Source organism: Chrysemys picta, unplaced genomic scaffold (genome assembly GCF_011386835.1).
Source record: "Chrysemys picta bellii isolate R12L10 unplaced genomic scaffold, ASM1138683v2 scaf173, whole genome shotgun sequence".
Taxonomy (NCBI): Eukaryota; Metazoa; Chordata; order Testudines; family Emydidae; genus Chrysemys; species Chrysemys picta.
In genome coordinates this window covers 412-20515 of record NW_027052880.1, presented here as the reverse complement: position 1 = coordinate 20515, position 20104 = coordinate 412, and the positions used below count along the sequence as shown (strand labels likewise).

General features: G+C 48.6%; 1 long non-coding RNA gene across 1 annotated transcript; it reads left to right on the top strand.

The window, feature by feature from the left end:
* Positions 1–11770: 11770 nt before the first annotated feature.
* Positions 11771–18863, top strand: LOC135978207 (uncharacterized). Its single transcript, XR_010595649.1, has 3 exons — positions 11771–11904; positions 13290–13408; positions 18650–18863. It is a non-coding gene; the product is annotated as an uncharacterized LOC135978207 (long non-coding RNA).
* Positions 18864–20104: the final 1241 nt, after the last annotated feature.

The following is a 20104-nucleotide window of genomic DNA, read 5'->3' as shown; positions in this document are numbered from 1 at the left end:
TGCTGCAGGTACTGCTCTGGCTGATTGTAAATGGGGAGCTAGTGGAAGGGGAAATGGAGCCCCCTGGCATTCACTAAAAGGGAAAGTGGTGGATTCTCCATCTCTTGATGTCATTGAATGAAACTAGATGCCTTTCTGGAATGTGTGTGCCCAAAAAGTAACTATTGTACTATACTGGAAGCCTATGATATGGAGGGGGTTAGATGAGATGCTGTAAAGGTCTCTTCTGGCCAGAAAGTCTCCTACTTTTGGAAACACTGAGTGTAGTATTGGGAGCAGCCTCTGATGTTTTACTGTCTAGCTAGCTTGCTTCCTAGAATGAAGACGAATTTTGTGGTGTGATCCACAGAGCGTAGCTCAAACCTTCAAAGTGTCAGGCCAGCAGCAGGACATGAGCACTTTAGGGTTTGGTTGGGTGTGGCAGTGATATCACAAAGGCTTTTTCAAGGACCTCAGCGTACTGGTCAAAGGTGTTAGGGAGGTGGTGACCTCAGAGAGAGATGCTGTCTTCAGCCAGGGAGGACAGGGGCTTACGACCAGGGAAACCTCAGAGACCCCTGTGGCTTTGCTTCAGCAAGTCTCCTTCTCGAGGTTTCTTTTTGAGGACTGAGAGAGTGTTAGGGTTGACGTATGTGAGTGCGAGCAGGAGCCTCTTTCGAGTTTTCTCCTTTCCTTTTACTGATTTTACTTGAAAATTAGAAGGTAAGAGCCTCCAAGAGGTTTTGGAACCTGCTCAGTCTGATCCATCTGGTGCCAGCTGAATTCTCGGCATGGAAAACAGTAGTTTAAGGTGGCAGAATTTTCTTCCCTCCCTGGAATTTTGTCCCGTGGAATCACTGGGGAGACTAGGGTTTGTCCTTTTCGTTTTACCTTTTCCTCCATCCCTCCTTCCTTTCTCTTCATCTGTTACTTCTTTTGTCCTTTCTCTTGTTCCCCTCCCACCTCCAGGAGTGGTGTGTGTGTTGCTGGGGGTGCTCTTCACCTCCCCTTGTGGGAAGTTGATCCAAAACTGTCGGGTTCAAATAGTGCTTGGACTCCACTGACACTAGATGCTGCCATCCTGTGGCTTAGCATTAGTGTCTGGGACAACTTGGGGCAAGATCTCAACTTTCCCGCAACCCACTTCACTGCTGGCAGAATCGCTCCTGCCCCCCCTGCTAGGGCCGCCTCCCTGCGCAACCTGGGTTGGGGTGGAGAAGAGGGTTCTGATAACTTGAGCTGTGATTTGGAGGTAGAACAGCTGTCAAGGGTACTGAGGGGGAGGTAGCAGGAGCTCACCCTACAAGGTGGTGGGTTGGCACTGGAGGTTACTAGAAAGGACAAGAAGACTCCATTCTGGGGTTCAGGAGGTGAATTCATCCCTCAGTGGTGGGCAGGTAGTCAGTTTAAATACTGCTGGTTCCAGGTGCCCTTAATTCCCCCTGATTCCTCGGGGCGTTTGAGTCTCTGACAGGTTCTCGTTCCCTTGCAGGAGGAGGACGTCACGGCCAAAGTGATGCACCCGCATCATCCGCCACTTGCGCCAGGTGTCTGAGACACTGCAGGGGCTGCGCCTCTGAGGCCTTCAGCAACTCCCGCTCCCTGCTGCAGGTACTGCTCTGTCTCCCTGTAAATGGCGAGCTAGTGGAAGGGGAAATGGAGCCCCCTGGCACTCACTAAAAGGGAAAGTGGTGGATTCTCATCTCTTGATGTCATTGAATGAAGACTAGATGCCTTTCTGGAATGTGTGTGCCCAAAAAGTAACTATTGTACTATACAGGAGGCCTATGATATGCAGGGGCTTAGATGAGATGCTCTAAAGGTCTCTTGTGGCCATAAAGTGTACAAATTTTGGAAACACCGAGTGTAGTATTGGGAGCAGCCTCTGATGTTTTACTGTCTAGCCGGCTTGCTTCCTAGAATGAAGACGCATTGAGTGGGGTGATCCACAGAGAGTACCTGTGTCAAGGCTGTATCCCCACTTTGAAGTTTAGGGTACAAATGTAGGGGCCTGCATGAAAACGTCTAAGCTTAACCACCATCCAAAGGCTAATTTCCTCCCCTGGGTAGCCTTGAGAAACCTTTCACCAATTCCCTGGTGAATACAGATCCAAACCCCTTGGATCTTAAAACAAGGAGAAATAAACCATCCCCCCTCCTTCCTCCCACCAACTTCTGGTGAATACAGATCCAACCCCCTTGGATCTAAAAGAAGGAGGAATTAACCATTCCCCTCCTTCCTCCCACCAACTCCTGGTGAATCAAGATCCAAACTCCTTGGATCTTAAAACAAGGAAAAATCAATCCGGTTCTTAAAAATAAGGCTTTTAATTAAAGAAAAAGGTAAAAATCATCTCTGTAAAATCAGTATGGAAATTAACCTTACAGGGTAATCAAACTTAAAGAGCTCAGAGGACTCCCCTCTAGTCTTAGGTTCAAAGTACAGCAAACAAAGATAAACACTCTAGTAAAAGGTACATTTACAAGTTGAGAAAACAAAGGAAAACTAACACGCCTTGTTTGAAATAGGAGAGACTTGTTTAGAAAGATGTGGAGAACCTGGATTGATGTCTGGTCCCTCTCAGTCCCGAGGGCGAACACCCACACAAACAAAGAACACAAACAAAAGCCTTCCCCTCCCCAAGATTTGAAAGTATCTTGTCCCCTTATTGGTCCTTTAGGTCAGATGCCAGCCAGGTTACCTGAGCTTCTTAACCCTTTAGAGGGAAAAGGATTTTGGAGTCTCTGGCCAGGAGGATTTTATAGTACTGTACACAGGACAGCTGTTACCCTTCCCTTTATAGTTATGACAACCTCAAACCTTCAAAGTGTCAGGCCAGCAGCAGGACATTAGCACTTCCAGGGATGGGTGGGTGTGGCAGTGACATCACAAAGGCCTTTTCAGGACCTCAGCCTATTGGTCAAAGGTGTTAGGGAGGTGGTAACCTCAGAGAGAGATGCTGACATCAGCCAGGCAGGACAGGGGCTTAGGGCCAGGGAAACCTCAGAGACCCCTGTGACTTTCATAGAATCATAGAATATCAGGGTTGGAAGGGACCTCAAGAGGTCATCTACTCCAACCCCGTCCTCAAAGCAGGACCAATTCCCAACTAAATCATCCCAGCCAGGGCTTTGTCAAGCCGGGCCTTAAAAACCTCCAAGGAAGGAGACTCCACCACCTCCCTAGTTAACGCATTCCAGTGCTTCACCACCCTCCTAGTGAAATAGTGTTTCCTAATATCCAACCTGGACCTCCCCCACTGCAACTTGAGACCATTGCTCCTTGTTCTGTCATCTGCCACCACTGAGAACAACCGAGCTCCATCCTCTTTGGAACCCCCCTTCACGTAGTTGAAGGCTGCTATCAAATCCCCCCTCATTCTTCTCTTCTGGAGACTAAACAATCCCAGTTCCCTCAGCCTCTCCTCATAAGTCATGTGCTCCAGACCCCTAATCATTTTTGTTGCTCTCCACTGGACTCTTTCCAATTTTTCCACATCCTTCTTGTAGTGTCGGGCCTGTTGGAGAAAAACAGAGTTCTCACTATTTGTTTAGGTACAGCAAGTCAGATGCTTTATTAACTCTCACAATTGCCCAGAGGGAGAGAGCTAAGCAGGTCTCTCCCAGGTAACTAATTACAGCAAGCATTTATACCTTTCATTACAGAAATAACGAGGGACAGCTGCGTTTTGTTTATACATAGGCCATCTTGATATCTCATTTCTTCACTTGTTTTGACTCTTGCCAACATACAATATTTTCTATACCTTATCTACACAAGGTCTTCTACACCTTATCTATACCAGGTCATAATGACTTCTTACACAGTTCTTTCTCACCCGCCTCACACATTCCTCGCTTCTACAAATCTCGCGTTATTAGGGTTACAGTTAGCCTAACTCTTGCTAACGAACTGTCATGCATTGCATCCCCTTCCTGTGAGCTCTTTCTCTGCTTCCACAGGCCCAAAACTGGACACAGTATTCCAGATGAGGCCTCACCAATGTCGAATAAAGGGGAACGATCACGTTCCTCGATCTGCTGGCAATGCCCCTACTTATACAGCCCAAAATGCCGTTAGCCTTCTTGGCAACAAGAGCACACTGTTGACTCATATCCAGCTTCTCGTCCACTGTGACCCCTAGGTCCTTTTCTGCAGAACTGCTACCTAGCCATTCGGTCCCTAGTCTGTAGCAGTGCATGGGATTCTTCCGTCCTAAGTGCAGGACTCTGCACTTGTCCTTGTTGAACTTCATCAGGTTTTTTTTGGCCCAATCCTCTAATTTGTCTAGGTCCCTCTGTATCCGATCCCTACCCTCTAGCGTATCTACCACGCCTCCTAGTTTAGTGTCATCTGCAAACTTGCTGAGAGTGCAGTCCACACCATCCTCCAGATCATTAATAAAGATATTAAACAAAACCGGCCCCAGGACCGACCCTTGGGGCACTACTCCGCTTGAAACCGGCTGCCAACTAGACATGGAGCCATTGATCACTACCCGTTGAGCCCGACGATCCAGCCAGCTTTCTATCCACCTTACAGTCCATTCATCCAGCCCATACTTCTTTAACTTGGTGGCAAGAATACTGTGGGAGAGCGTATCAAAAGCTTTGCTAAAGTCAAGGAATAACACATCCACTGCTTTCCCCTCATCCACAGAGCCAGTTATCTCATCATAGAAGGCAATTAGGTTAGTCAGGCACGACTTCCCCTTGGTGAATCCATGCTGACTGTTCCTGATCACTTTCCTCTCCTCTAAGTGTTTCATAATTGATTCCTTGAGGACCTGCTCCATGATTTTTCCAGGGACTGAGGTGAGGCTGACTGGCCTGTAGTTCCCCGGATCCTCCTCCTTCCCTTTTTTAAAGATGGGCACGACATTAGCCTTTTTCCAGTCATCCGGGACCTCCCTCGATCGCCATGAGTTTTCAAAAATAATGGCTAATGGCTGTGCAATCTCATCCGCCAAGTCCTTTAGCACCTTCGGATGCAGCGCATCCAGCCCCATGGAGTTGTGCACGTCCAGTTTTTCTAAATAGTCCCGAACCACTTCTTTCTCCACAGAGGGCTGGTCACCTTCTCCCCATATTGTGCTGCCCAGTGCAGCAGTCTGGGAGCTGACCTTGTTCGTGAAGACAGAGGCAAAAAAAGCATTGAGTACATTAGCTTTTTCCACATCCTCAGTCACTAGGTTGCCTCCCTCATTCAGTAAGGGGCCCACACTTTCCTTGACTTTCTTCTTGTTGCTAACATACCTGAAGAAACCCTTCTTGTTACTCTTAACATCTCTTGCTAGCTGCAACTCCAAGTGTGATTTGGCCTTCCTGATTTCACTCCTGCATGCCTGAGCAATATTTTTATACTCCTCCCTGGTCATTTGTCCAATCTTCCACTTCTTGTAAGCTTCTTTTTTGCGTTTAAGATCAGCAAGGATTTCACTGTTTAGCCAAGCTGGTCGCCTGCCATATTTACTATTCTTTCTACACATCGGGATGGTTTGTTCCTGCAACCGCAATAAGGATTCTTTAAAATACAGCCAGCTCTCCTGGACCCCTTTGCCCTTCATGTTATTCTCCCAGGGGATCCTGCCCATCTGTTCCCTGAGGGAGTCAAAGTCTGCTTTTCTGAAGTCCAGGGTCCGTATTCTGCTGCTCTCCTTTCTTCCTTGTGTCAGGATCCTGAACTCGACCATCTCATGGTCACTGCCTCCCAGGTTCCCATCCACTTTTGCTTCCCCTACTAATTCTTCCCTGTTTGTGAGCAGCAGGTCGAGAAAAGCTCTGCCCCTAGTTGGTTCCTCCAGCACTTGCACCAGGAAATTGTGCCCTACACTTTCCAAAAACTTCCTGGATTGTCTGTGCACCGCTGTATTGCTCTCCTAGCAGATATCAGGGTGATTAAAGTCTCCCATGAGAACCAGGGCCTGCGATCTAGCAACTTCTGCTAGTTGTCAGAAGAAAGCCTCGTCCACCTCATCCCCCTGGTCTGGTGGTCTATACCAGACTCCAACCGTGACATCCCCCTTGTTGCTCACACTTCTCAACTTTATCCAGAGACTCTCAGGTTTTTCTACAGTTTCATACTGGACCTCTGAGCACTCATACTCCTCTCTTACATACAATGCAACTCCCCCACCTTTTCTGCCCTGCCTGTCCTTCCTGAACAGTTTATATCCATCCATGACAGTACTCCAGTCATGTGAGTTATCCCACCAAGTGTCTGTTATTGCTTCAGCAAGTCTCCTTCTCGAGGTCTCTCTTTGAGGACTGAGAGAGTATTAGTGTTCACATGTGTGAGTGCGAGCAGGAGCCTCTTTGGAGTTTTCTCCTTTCCTTTGACGGATTTTACTAGAAAACAGACGTCCCTATTTAGAAGGTAAGAGCCTCCAAGAGGTTTTGGAACCTGCTCAGTCTGATCCATCTGGTGCCAGCTGAATTCTAGGCATGGAAAACACTAGGTTAAGGTGGCAGAATTTTATTCCCTCTGTGGGATTTTGTCCCGTAGAATCACAGGGGACATTAGTGTTTGTCCTTTTCGTTTTACCTTTTCCTCCATCCCTCCTTCCTTTCTCTTCATCTCTTACTTCTTTTGTCCTTTCTCCTGTTCACCTGCCACCACCAGGAGTGGGGTGTGTGTGTGTGTGTGTGTGTGTGTGTGTGTGTGTGTGTGTGTGTGTGTGTGTGTGTGTGTTGCTGGGGGTGCTCTTCACCTCCCCTTGTGGGAAGTTGATCCAAAACTGTGAGGTTGAAATAGTGCTTGAACTCCAATGACACTAGATGCTGCCATCCTGTGGCTTAGCATTAGTGTCTGGGATGATTGGGGCAAGATCTCAACCTCCCCGCAACCCACTTCACTGCTGGCAGAATCCCTCCTGCCCCCCCTGCTAGAGCCGCCTCCCTGCCCAACCTGGGTGGGGGTGGAGAAGAGGGTTCTGATAACTTGAGCTGTGGTTTGGAGGTGGAACAGCTGTCAAGGGCACTGAGGGGGAAGTAGCAGGATCTCATCCTTCAAGGAGGGGGGTTGGCACTGGAGGTTACTAGAAAGGACAAGAAGACTCCATTCTGGGGTTCAGGAGGTGAATTCATCCCTCAGTGGTGGGGAGGTGCTGGGTGGAAATACTGCTGGTTCCAGATGCCCTTAATTCCCCCTGATTCCTCGGGGCGTTTGAGTCTTTGACAGGTTCTCGTTCCCTTGCAGCAGGAGGACGTCATGGCCAGAGTGATGCACCAGCTCTGCATCATCCGGCACTTGTGCCAGGTGCCTTAGACACTGCAAGGGCTGTGCCTCTGTGGACATCAGCAACTCCCATTCCCTGCTGCAGGTACTGCTCTGGCTCACTGTAAATGGCGAGCTAGTGGAAGGGGAAATGGAGCCCCCTGGCACTCAGTAAAAGGGAAAGTGGTGGATTCTCCATCTCTTGATGTCATTTCATGAAGACTAGATGCCTTTCTGGAATGTGTGTGCCCAAAAAGTACCTATTGTACTATACAGGAAGCCTATGATATGCAGGGGGTTAGATGAGATGCTCTAAAGGTCTCTTCTGGCCATAAAGTGTAGTAATTTTGGAAACACTGAGTGTTGCATTGGGAGCAGCCTCTGATGCTTTACTGTCTAGCCGGCTTGCTTCCTAGAATGAAGACGCATCGAGTGGGGTGATCCACAGAGAGTAGCTGAAACCTTCAAAGTGTCAGGGCAGCAGCAGGACATTAGCACTTCAGGGGATGGGTGGGTGTGGCAGTGACATCACAAAGGCCTTTTGCAGTGTAGTAGTTCCGGGGTGGGGCTCGTCCCTTCCTGGGGTACCTGGGAGCCAGGCCGCCCCGCTACAAAGCGAATAACAGTTAGGGCCCAGACCTTTGTGTAGGGGCTGAGCACACAATCAACAGTTCAGAGCTCAGGCCCTTATGCAGGGACTGAGCACACAATCAACAGCTCCGGCCCTGGGTCAGGGCGGGGAACAAACCAGTAGTCAGTCAGCGGCCCAGGCCTTGTAGCAGGAGCTGGGTCAGTTTGGGTTAGCCCAGGCCCTAGGTCAGGGCGGGGCAGCAAACCAATCGTCAGTCAGAGGCCCAGGCCCCTTGGACAAGGAGGAGGAGAGACTGCCACCCAGCACGGGGTGGCAGGGGGGAACACAGGCCCACCCACTCCACTGTGTTCCAGCCCGGGGCCCTATCCGCAGCAGTCCGTCTGCCGCGCAGTCAGTGGGGATCCTGACCGCAACACACTGACATGGGTTCGGGGTCTGCTATCCCCGGGCCACTTCCCATCTCCTCCTCCATGGGTACCTGTTCCTCCTGAGTTCCGTCTGCTGGGTCGCAGATCATGGGCTGCTCCGGGCCCCGAGCAGCAGGTAGGTCTGTCACTCCCTCTGGGCCCTTGGCAGGGGGAAGCTCAGACCGTTCCTCAGGATACCGGGCTCTCGGCAGGCTCAGGTCCGCGGGAGCTCGGGCACCAGCGTCTGTCCTCTCTCGCTGCCGGCCAGCTACTGAGCGCTGTGGCTTGGCCTTTATACTTCCTGTCCCGCCCCTTGACTTCCGGGGGGTGGGGACAGGCCGCGGTGGCCTTGACTTCCTGGGGCGCCTGGGAGCCAGGCCGCCCCGCTACATGCAGTATCTCAGCGTATTGGTCAAAGGTGTTAGGGAGGTGGTGACCTCAGAGAGAGATGCTGACATCAGTCAGGGGTGCAGGGCCAGGGAAAACTCAGAGACCCCTGTGGCTTTGCTTTAGCAAATCTCCTTCTCGAGGTCTCTCTTTGAGGACTGAGAGAGTATTAGGGTTCACGTATGTGAGTGCGAGCAGGAGCCTCTTTCGAGTTTTCTCCTTCCCTTTTACTGATTTTACTAGAAAACAGACGTCCCTGTTTAGAAGGTAAGAGCCTCCAAGAGGTTTTTGAACCTGCTCAGTCTGATCCACCTGGTGCCCGTTGAATTCTAGGCATGGAAAACACTAGTTCAAGGTGACAGAATTTTGTAGTCCACACGGGATTTTGTCCCGTGGAATCACTGGGGACATTAGGGTTTGTCCTTTTCGTTTTACCTTTTCCACCATCCCTCCTTCCTTTCTCTTCATCTCTTACTTCTTTTGTCCTTTCTCCTGTTCCCCTCCCACCACCAGGAGTGGTGTGTGTGTGTGTGTGTGTGTGTGTGTGTGTGTGTGTGTGTGTGTGTTGCTGGGGGTGATCTTCACCTCCTCTTGTGGGAAGTTCATCCAAAACTGTGGGGTTGAAATAGTGCTTGGACTCCACAGACACTAGATGCTGCCATCCTGTGGCTTAGCGTTAGTGTCTCGGATGACTTGGGCAAGATCTCAACCTCCCCGCAACCCACTTCACTGCTGCCAGAATCCCTCCTGCCCCCACTGCTAGACCCGCCTCCCAGCCCAACCTTGGTGGGGGTCTAGAAGAGGTTTCTGATGACTTAAGCTGTGGTTTGGAGGTGGAACAGCTGTCAAGGACACTGAGGGGGAGGTAGCAGGAGCTCACCCTAGAAGGAGGGGGATTGGCACTGGAGGTTACTAGAAAGGACAAGAAGACTCCATTCTGGGTTTCAGGAGGTGAATTTATCCCTCAGTGTTGGGCAGGTGCTGAGTGGAAATACTGCTGGTTCCAGGTGCCCTTAATTCCCCCTGATTCCTCGGGGCGTTTGAGTCTGACTGGTTCTCATTCCCTTGCAGCAGGAGGGCGTCACGGCCAAAGTGAGGCACCAGCTCCGCATCATCCATCACTTGCTCCAGGTGCCAGAGACACTGCAGGGGTTGTGCCTCTGAGGCCTTCAGCAACTCCCGCTCCCTGTTGCAGGTACTGCTCTGGCTCACTGTAAATGGGGAGCTAGTGGAAGGGGAAATGGAGCCCCCTGGCACTCAGTGAAAGGGAAAGTGGTGGATTCTCCATCTCTTGAAGTCATTGAATGAAACTAGATGCCTTTCTGGAATGTTTGTGCCCAAAAAGTAACTATTGTCCTATACAGGAAGCCTATGATATGCAGGGGGTTAGATGAGATGCTCTAAAGGTCTCTTCTGGCCATAAAGTGTATTAATTTTGGAAACACTGAGTGTAGCATTGGGAGCAGCCTCTAATGTTTTACTGTCTAACCGGCTTGCTTCCTAGAATGAAGACGCATTGAGTGGGGTGATCCACAGAGAGTAGCTCAAACCTTCAAAGTGTCAGGCCAGCAGCAGGACATTAGCACTTCAGGGGATGGGTGGGTGTGGCAGTAACATCACAAAGGCCTTTTGCAGGAGCTCAGCCTATTGGTCAAAGTTGTTAGGGAGGTGGTGACCTCAGAGAGAGATGCTCACATCAGCCAGGCAAAACAGGGCCGCAGGGCCAGGGAAACCTCAGAGACCCCTGTGGCTTTGCTTCAGCAAGTCTCCTTCTCGAGCTCTCTTTGAGGACTGAGAGAGTATTAGGGTTCACATATGTGAGTGTGAGCAGGAGCCTCTTTCGAGTTTTCTCCTTTCCTTTTACCCATTTTACTAGAAAACAGAAGTCCCTGTTGAGAAAGTAAGTGCCTCGGAGAGGTTTGTAACCTGTTCAGTCTGATCCACCTGGTGCCATCTGAATTCTAGGCATGGAAAACACTAGCTTAAGGTGGCAGAATTTTATTCCCTCCCTGGGATTTTGTCCCGTAGAATCACTGGGGATATTAGGAAAACAACAAGGAGTCTGGTGGCACCTTAAAGACTAACAGATTTATTTGGGCATAAGCTTTCGTGAGTAAAAACCTCACTTCTTCGGATGCATAGAGTGAAAGTTACAGATGCAGGCATTATATACTGACACATGGAGAGCAGGGAGTTACTTCACAAGTGGAGAACCAGTGTTGACAGGGCCAATTCAAAAATCAGGGTGGATGTAGTCCACTCCAAATAATAGATGAGGAGGTGTCAATTCCAGGAGAGGAAAAGCTGCTTCTGTAGTGAGCCAGCCACTCCCAGTCCCTATTCAAGCCCAGATTAATGGTGTTGAATTTGCAAATGAATTTTAGTTCTGCTGTTTCTCTTTGAAGTCTGTTTCTGAAGTTTTTTTGTTCAATGATAGTGACTTTTAAATCTGTAATAGAATGACCAGGGAGATTGAAGTGTTCACATACTGTCTTATGTATGTTACCATTGCTGATGTCCGACATGGGGACATTAGGGTTTGTCCTTTTCCTTTTACCTTTTCCTCCATCCCTCCTTCCTTTCTCTTCATCTCTTACTTCTTTTGTCCTTTCTCTTGTTCCCCTCACACCACCAGGAGTGTGTGTGTGTGTGTGTGTGTGTGTGTGTGTGTGTGTGTGTGTGTGTGTGTGGTGCTGATGGTTCTCTTCTCCTCCCCTTGTGGGGAGTTGATCCAAAACTGTGGGGTTGAAATAGTGCTTGGACCCCACTGACAGTAGATGCTGCCATTGTGTGACTTAGCATTAGTGTCTGGGATGACTTGGGTCAAGATCTCAACCTCCCTGCAACCCACTTCACTGCTGTCAGAATCCCTCCTGCACACCCTGTTAGAGCCGCCTCCCAGCCCAACCTGTGTCGGTGTGGAGAAGAGGATTCTGATGACTTGAGCTGTGGTTTGGAGGTGGAATATCTGTGAAGGGCACTGAGCAGGAGGTAGCAGGAGCTCACCCTACAAGGAGGGGGGTTGGCTCTGGAGGTTTCTAGAAAGGACAAGAAGACTCCATTTTGGGGTTCAGGAGGTGAATTCATCTCTCATTGATGGGCAGGTGCTGGGTGGAAATACTGCTGGTTCCAGGTTCCCTTAATTCCCCCTGATTCCTCGGGGCGTTTGAGTCTCTGACAGGTTCTCGTTCCCTTGCAGCAGGAGGACGTCACGGCCAAAATGATGCACCAGCTCCGCATCATCCTGCACTTACGCCACGTGCCTGAGACACTGCAGGGGCTGCGCCTCTGAGGCCTTCAGGAACTCCCGCTCCCTGCTGCAGGTACTGCTCTGGCTCACTGTAAATGGGGAGCTAGTGGAAGGGGAAATGGAGCCCCCTGGCACTCACTAAAAGGGAAAGTGATGGATTCTCCATCTCTTAATGTCATTTAATTTAGACTAGATACCTTTCTGGAATGTTTGTGCCCAAAAAGTAACTATTGTACTATACAGGAAGCCCATGATATGCAGGGGCTTAGATGAGATGCTCTAAAGGTCTCTTCTGACCATAAAGTGTAGTAATTTTGGAAACAGTGAGTGTAGCATTGGGAGCAGCCTCTGATGTTTTATTGTCTAGCCGGCTTGCTTCCTAGAATGAAGACCCATTGAGTGGGGTGATTCACACAGAGTAGCTCAAACCTTCAAAGTGTCAGGCCAGCAGGAGGACATTAGCACTTCAGGGTTTGGTTGGGTGTGGCAGTGACACCACAAAGGCCTTTTGCAGGACGTCAGCTTATTGGTCAAATGTGTTAGGGAGGTGGTGACCTCAGAGAGAGATGCTGACATCAGAGAGAGATGCTGACATGAGGGCCAGGGAAACCTCAGAGACCCCTCTGGCTTTGCTTCAGCAAGTCTCCTCCTTGAGGTCTCTCTTTGAGGAAAGTAAGTGCCTCGGAGAGGTTTGTATCCTGTTCAGTCTGATCCACCTGGTGCCAGCTGAATTCTAAGCATGGAAAACACTAGTTCAAGGTCGCAGAATTTTATTCCCTCCCTGTGATTTTGTCCCGTAGAATCACTGGGGACATTAGTGTTTGTCCTTTTCATTTTACCTTTTCCTCCCTCCCTCCTTCCTTTCTCTTCATCTCTTACTTCTTTTGTCCTTTCTCCTGTTCCCCTCCCACCACCGGGAGTGGTTTGTGTGTCTGTGTGTGTTTGTGTGTTGCTGGGGGTGCTCTTCACCTCCCTTTGTGGGGAGTTCATCCAAACCTGTGTGGTTGAAATAGTGCTTGGACTCCACTGACACTAGATGCTGCCATCGTGTGGATTAGCATTGGTGTCTGGGATGACTTGGGGCAAGATCTCAACCTCCCCGGAACCCACTTCACTGCTGGCAGAATCCCTCCTGCCACCCCTGCTAGAGCCGCCTCCCTGGCCAACCTGGGTGGGGGCGGAGAAGAGGGTTCTGATAACTTGAGCTGTGGTTTGGTGGTGGAACATCTGTCAAGGGCACTGAGAGGGAGGTAGCAGCAGCTCACCCTTCAAGGAGGGGATTTGGCACTGGAGGTTACTAGAAAGGACAAGAAGACTCCATTCTGGGGTTCAGGAGGTGAATTCATCCCTCAGCGGTGGGCAGGTGCTGAGTGGAAATACTGCTGGTTCCCGGTGCCCTTAATTCCCCCTGATTCTTCGGGGCATTTGAGTCTCTGATAGGTTCTCGTTCCCTTGCAGCAGGAGGACGTCACGGCCAAAGTGATGCACCCGCATCATCCGCCACTTGCGCCAGGTGCCTGAGACACTGCATGGGTTGTTCCTCTGAGTCTTTCAGCAACTCCCGCTCCCTGCTGCAGGTACTGCTCTGTCTCACTGTAAATGGGGAACTAGTGGAAGGGGAAATGGAGCCCCCTGGCACTCACTAAAAGGGAAAGTGGTGGATTCTCCATCTCTTGATGTCATTGAATGAAGACTAGATGCCTTTCTGGAATGTGTGTGCCCAAAAAGTAACTATTGTACTATACAGGAGGCCTATGATATGCAGGGGCTTAGATGAGATGCTCTAAAGGTCTCTTGTGGCCATAAAGTCTACAAATTTTGGAAACACTGAGTGTAGTATTGGGAGCAGCCTGTGATGTTTTACTGTCTAGCCGGCTTGCTTCCTAGAATGAAGACGCATTGAGTGGGGTGATCCACAGAGAGTACCTGTGTCAAGGCTGTATCCCCACTTTGAAGTTTAGGGTACAAATGTAGGGGCCTGCATGAAAACTTCTAAGCTTAACCACCATCCCAAGGCTAATTTCCTCCCCTGGGTAGCCTTGAGAAACCTTTCACCAATTCCCTGGTGAATACAGATCCAACCCCCTTGGATCTTAAAACAAGGAGAAATTAACCATCCCCCCTCCTTCCTCCCACCAACTCCTGGTGAATCAAGATCCAAACTCCTTGGATCTTAAAACAAGGAAAAATCAATCAGGTTCTTATAAATAAGGCTTTTAATTAAAGAAAAAGGTAAAAATCATCTCTGTAAAATCAGTATGGAAATTAACCTTACAGGGTAATCAAACTTAAAGAGCTCAGAGGACTCCCCTCTAGTCTTAGGTTCAAAGTACAGCAAACAAAGATAAACACTCTAGTAAAAGGTACATTTACAAGTTGAGAAAACAAAGGAAAACTAACACGCCTTGTTTGAAATAGGAGAGACTTGTTTAGAAAGATGTGGAGAACCTGGATTGATGTCTGGTCCCTCTCAGTCCCGAGGGCGAACACCCACACAAACAAAGAACACAAACAAAAGCCTTTCCCTCCCCAAGATTTGAAAGTATCTTGTCCCCTTATTGGTCCTTTAGGTCAGATGCCAGCCAGGTTACCTGAGCTTCTTAACCCTTTACAGGGAAAAGGATTTTGGAGTCTCTGGCCAGGAGGGATTTTATAGTACTGTACACAGGACAGCTGTTACCCTTCCCTTTATAGTTATGACAACCTCAAACCTTCAAAGTGTCAGGCCAGCAGCAGGACATTAGCACTTGAGAGTTTGGTTGGGTGTGGCAGTGACATCACAAAGGCCTTTTGCAGGATGTCAGCTTATTGGTCAAATGTGTTAGGGAGGTGGTGAGCTCAGAGAGAGATGCTGACATCAGCCTGGCAGGACAGGAGCACAGGGCCAGGGAAACCTCAGAGACCCCTGTGGCTTTGCTTCAGCAAGTCTCCTTCTCGAGGTCTCTCTTTGAGGACTGAGAGAGTATTAGGGTTCACGTACGTGAGTGCGTGCAGGAGCCTCTTTCGAGTTTTCTCCTTTCCTTTTACTGATTTTACTAGAAAACAGACGTCCCTGTTTAGAAGGTAAGAGCCTCCAAGAGGTTTTGGCAGCTGCTCAGTCTGATCCATCTGGTGCCAGCTGAATTCTAGGCATGGAAAACAGTAGTTTAAGATGGCAGAATTTTATTCCATCCCTTAGATTTTGTGCCGTAGAATCACTGGGGACATTAGGGTTTGTCCTTTTTGTTTTACCTTTTCCTCCATCCCTCCTTCCTTTCTCTTCATCTCTTACTTCTTTTGTCCTTTCTCCTGTTCCTCGAAAACTGTGGGGTTGAAATAGTGTTTGGACTCCACTAACACTAGATGCTGCCATCCTGTGGCTTAGCATTAGTGTCTGGGATGACTTGGGTCAAGATCTCAACTTCCCCGCAACCCACTTCACTGCTGCCAGAATCCCTCCTGCCCCACCTGCTAGAGCCGCCTCCCTGGCCAACCTGGGTGGGGGTGGAGAACAGTGTTTTTTTCATACATTCATAGATTATCGGACTGGAAGGGACCTCGAGAGGTCATCGAGTCCAGTCCCCTGCCCGCGTGGCAGGACCAAATACCATCTAGACCATCCCTGATAGACATTTATCTAACCTACTCTTAAATATCTCAAGAGATGGAGATTCCACAACCTCCCTCGGCAATTTATTCCAGTGTTTAACCACCCTGACAGTTAGGAACTTTTTCCTAATGTCCAACCTAGACCTCCCTTGCTGCACTTTAAACCCATTGCTTCTGGTTCTATCCTTAGAGGCTAAGGTGAACAAGTTTTCTCCCTCCTCCTTATGACACCCTTTTAAATACCTGAAAACTGCTATCATGTCTCCTCTCAGTCTTCTCTTTTCCAAACTAAACAAAGCCAATTCTTTCAGCCTTCCTTCATAGGTCATGTTCTCAAGACCTTTAATCATTATGGTTGCTCTTCTCTGGACCCTTTCCAATTTCTCCACATCTTTTTTAAAATGCGGTGCCCAGAACTGGACACAATACTCCAGCTGAGACCTAACCAGAGCAGAGTAGAGCGGAAGAATGACTTCTCGTGTCTTGCTCACAACACACCTGTTAATACATCCCAGAATCAGGTTTGCTTTTTTTGCAACAGCATCACACTGTTGACTCATATTTAGCTTGTGGTCCACTATAACCCCTAGATCCCTTTCTGCCGTACTCCTTCCTAGACAGTCTCTTCCCATTCTGTATGTGTGAAACTGATTGTTCCTTCCTAAGTGGAGCACTTTGCATTTGTCTTTGTTAAACTTCATCCTGTTTAACTCAGACCATTTCTCCAATTTGTCCAGATCATTTTGAATTATGACCCTGTCCTCCAAAGCAGTTGCAATCCCTCCCAGTTTGGTATCATCCGCAAACTTAATAAGCGTACTTTCTATGCCAATATCTAAGTCGTTGATGAAGATATTGAACAGCGCCGGTCCCAAAACAGACCCCTGCGATACCCCACTCGTTATGGCTTTCCAGCAGGATTGGGAACTATTAATAACAACTCTCTGAGTACGGTTATCCAGCCAGTTATGCACCCACCTTATAGTAGCCCCATCTAAATTGTATTTGCCTAGTTTATCAATAAGAATATCATGCGAGACCGTATCAAATGCCTTACTAAGGTCTAGGTATACCACATCCACAGCCTCACCCTTCTCTACAAGGCTCGTTATCCTATCAAAGAAAGCTATCAGATTGGTTTGACGTGATTTGTTCTTCACAAATCCATGCTGGCTGTTCCCTATCACCTTACCACCTTCCAAGTGTTTGCAGATGATTTCCTTAATTACTTGCTCCATTATCTTCCCTGGCACAGAAGTTAAACTCACTGGTCTGTAGTTTCCTGGGTTGTTTTTATTTCCCTTTTTATAGATGGGCACTATATTTGCCCTTTTCCAGTCTTCTGGAATCTCTCCCGTCTCCCATGATTTTCCAAAGATAATAGCTAGAGGCTCAGATACCTCCTCTATTAGCTCCTTGAGTATTCTAGGATGCATTTCATCAGGCCCGGGTGACTTGCAGGCATCTAACTTTTCTAAGTGATTTTTAACTTGTTCTTTTTTTATTTTATCTGCTAAACCTACCCCCTTCCCATTAGCATTCACTATGTTAGGCATTCCTTCAGACTTCTCGGTGAAGACCGAAACAAAGAAGTCATTAAGCATCTCCGTCATTTCCAAGTTTCCTGTTACTGTTTCTCCCTCTTCACTAAGCAGTGGGCCTACCCTGTCTTTGGTCTTCCTCTTGCTTCTAACGTATTGATTAAAAAGTCTTCTTGTTTCCCTTTATTCCCGTAGCTAGTTTGAGCTCATTTTGTGCCTTTGCCTTTCTAATCTTGCCCCTGCATTCCTGTGTTGTTTGCCTATATTCATCCTTTGTAATCTGTCCCAGTTTCCATTTTTTATATGACTCCTTTTTATTTTTTAGATCATGCAAGATCTCATGGTTAAGCCAAGGTGGTCTTTTGCCACATTTTCTATCTTTCCTAACCAGCGGAATAGCTTGCTTTTGGGCCCTTAATAGTGTCCCTTTGAAAAACTGCCAACTCTCCTCAGTTGTTTTTCCCCTCAGTCTTGATTCGCATGGGACCTTACCTATCAGCTCTCTGAGCTTACCAAAATCTGCCTTCCTGAAATCCATTGTCTCTATTTTGCTGTTCTCCCTTCTACCCTTCCTTAGAATTGCAAACTCTATGATTTCATGATCACTTTCACCCAGGCTGCCTTCTACTTTCAAATTCTCAACGAGTTCCTCCCTATTTGTTAAAATCAAGTCAAGAACAGCTTCCCCCCAGTAGCTTTTTCAACCTTCTGAAATACAAAGTTGTCTCCAATGCAGTCCAGGAATTTGTTGGATAGTCTGTGCCCCGCTGTGTTATTTTCCCAACATATAGCCGGATAGTTGAAGTCCCCCATCACCACCAAATCTTGGGCTTTGGATGATTTTGTTAGTTGCTTAAAAAAAGCCTCATCCACCTCTTCCACCTGGTTAGGTGGCCTGTAGTAGACTCCTAGCATGACATCTCCCTTGTTTTTTTACCCCTTTTAGCCTAACCCAGAGACTCTCAACACTTCCGTCTCCTATGTCCATCTCTACCTCAGTCCAAGTGTGTACATTTTTAATATACAAGGCAACACCTCCTCCCTTTTTCCCCTGTCTATCCTTCCTGAGCAAGCTGTACCCATCCACACCAACATTCCAATCATGTGTATTATCCCACCAAGTTTCAGTGATGCCAACAATGTCATAGTTGTATTTATTTATTAGCACTTCCAGTTCTTCCTGCTTATTCCCCATACTTCTCGCATTTGTATATAGGCATCTAAGATACTGGTTTGATCTTTCCTCCCAGTTTTGTCCTGACCCTCCTTTCTCTCTGACAATATAGCCCACACTCCCTCTCGTTTTTGACCCATCTCCCCGGTCTCCATGTTCCCCACTTACCTGTGGGCTTTGCTCACCTGTCCCCGTCGAACCTAGTTTAAAGCCCTCCTCACTAGGTTAGCCAGTCTGTGTCCAAAGGTACTAATAACTTGAGCTGTGGTTTGGAGGTGGAACAGCTGTCAAGGGCACTGAGGGGGAGATAGCAGGAGCTCATCCTTCAAGGAGGGGGGTTGGCACTGGAGGTTACTAGAAAGGACAAGAAGACTCCATTCTGGGGTTCAGGAGGTGAATTTATCCCTCAGTGGTCGGCAGGTGCTGGGTGGAAATACTGCTGGTTCCAGGTGCCCTTAATTCCTCCAGATTCCTCGGGGCGTTTGAGTCTCTGACAGGTTCTCGTTCCCTTGCAGCAGGAGGACGTCACGGCCAAAAGTGATGCACCAGCTCCGCATCATCCGGCACTTGCGCCAGATTCCTGAGACACTGCAGGGGCTGTGCCTCTGAGGCCATCAGCAACTCCCGCTCCCTGCTGCAGGTACTGCTCTGTCTCACTGTAAATGGGGAACTAGTGGAAGGGGAAATGGAGCCCCCTGGCACTCACTAAAAGGGAAAGTGGTGGATTCTCCATCTCTTGATGTCATTGAATGAAGACTAGATGCCTTTCTGGAATGTGTGTGCCCAAAAAGTAACTATTGTACTATACAGGAGGCCTATGATATGCAGGGGCTTAGATGAGATGCTCTAAAGGTCTCTTGTGGCCATAAAGTCTACAAATTTTGGAAACACTGAGTGTAGTATTGGGAGCAGCCTCTGATGTTTTACTGTCTAGCCGGCTTGCTTCCTAGAATGAAGACGCATTGAGTGGGGTGATCCACACAGAGTAGCTCAAACCTTCAAAGTGTCAGGCCAGCAGCAGGACATTAGCACTTCCGGGGATGGGTGGGTGTGGCAGTGACATCACAAAGGCCTTTTCAGGACCTCAGCCTATTGGTCAAAGGTGTTAGGGAGGTGGTAACCTCAGAGAGAGATGCTGACATCAGCCAGGCAGGACAGGGGCTTAGGGCCAGGGAAACCTCAGAGACCCCTGTGACTTTCATAGAATCATAGAATATCAGGGTTGGAAGGGACCTCAAGAGGTCATCTACTCCAACCCCGTCCTCAAAGCAGGACCAATTCCCAACTAAATCATCCCAGCCAGGGCTTTGTCAAGCCGGGCCTTAAAAACCTCCAAGGAAGGAGACTCCACCACCTCCCTAGTTAACGCATTCCAGTGCTTCACCACCCTCCTAGTGAAATAGTGTTTCCTAATATCCAACCTGGACCTCCCCCACTGCAACTTGAGACCATTGCTCCTTGTTCTGTCATCTGCCACCACTGAGAACAACCGAGCTCCATCCTCTTTGGAACCCCCCTTCACGTAGTTGAAGGCTGCTATCAAATCCCCCCTCATTCTTCTCTTCTGGAGACTAAACAATCCCAGTTCCCTCAGCCTCTCCTCATAAGTCATGTGCTCCAGACCCCTAATCATTTTTGTTGCTCTCCACTGGACTCTTTCCAATTTCCGTATTCTGCTGCTCTCCTTTCTTCCTTGTGTCAGGATCCTGAACTCGACCATCTCATGGTCACTGCCTCCCAGGTTCCCATCCACTTTTGCTTCCCCTACTAATTCTTCCCTGTTTGTGAGCAGCAGGTCGAGAAAAGCTCTGCCCCTAGTTGGTTCCTCCAGCACTTGCACCAGGAAATTGTGCCCTACACTTTCCAAAAACTTCCTGGATTGTCTGTGCACCGCTGTATTGCTCTCCTAGCAGATATCAGGGTGATTAAAGTCTCCCATGAGAACCAGGGCCTGCGATCTAGCAACTTCT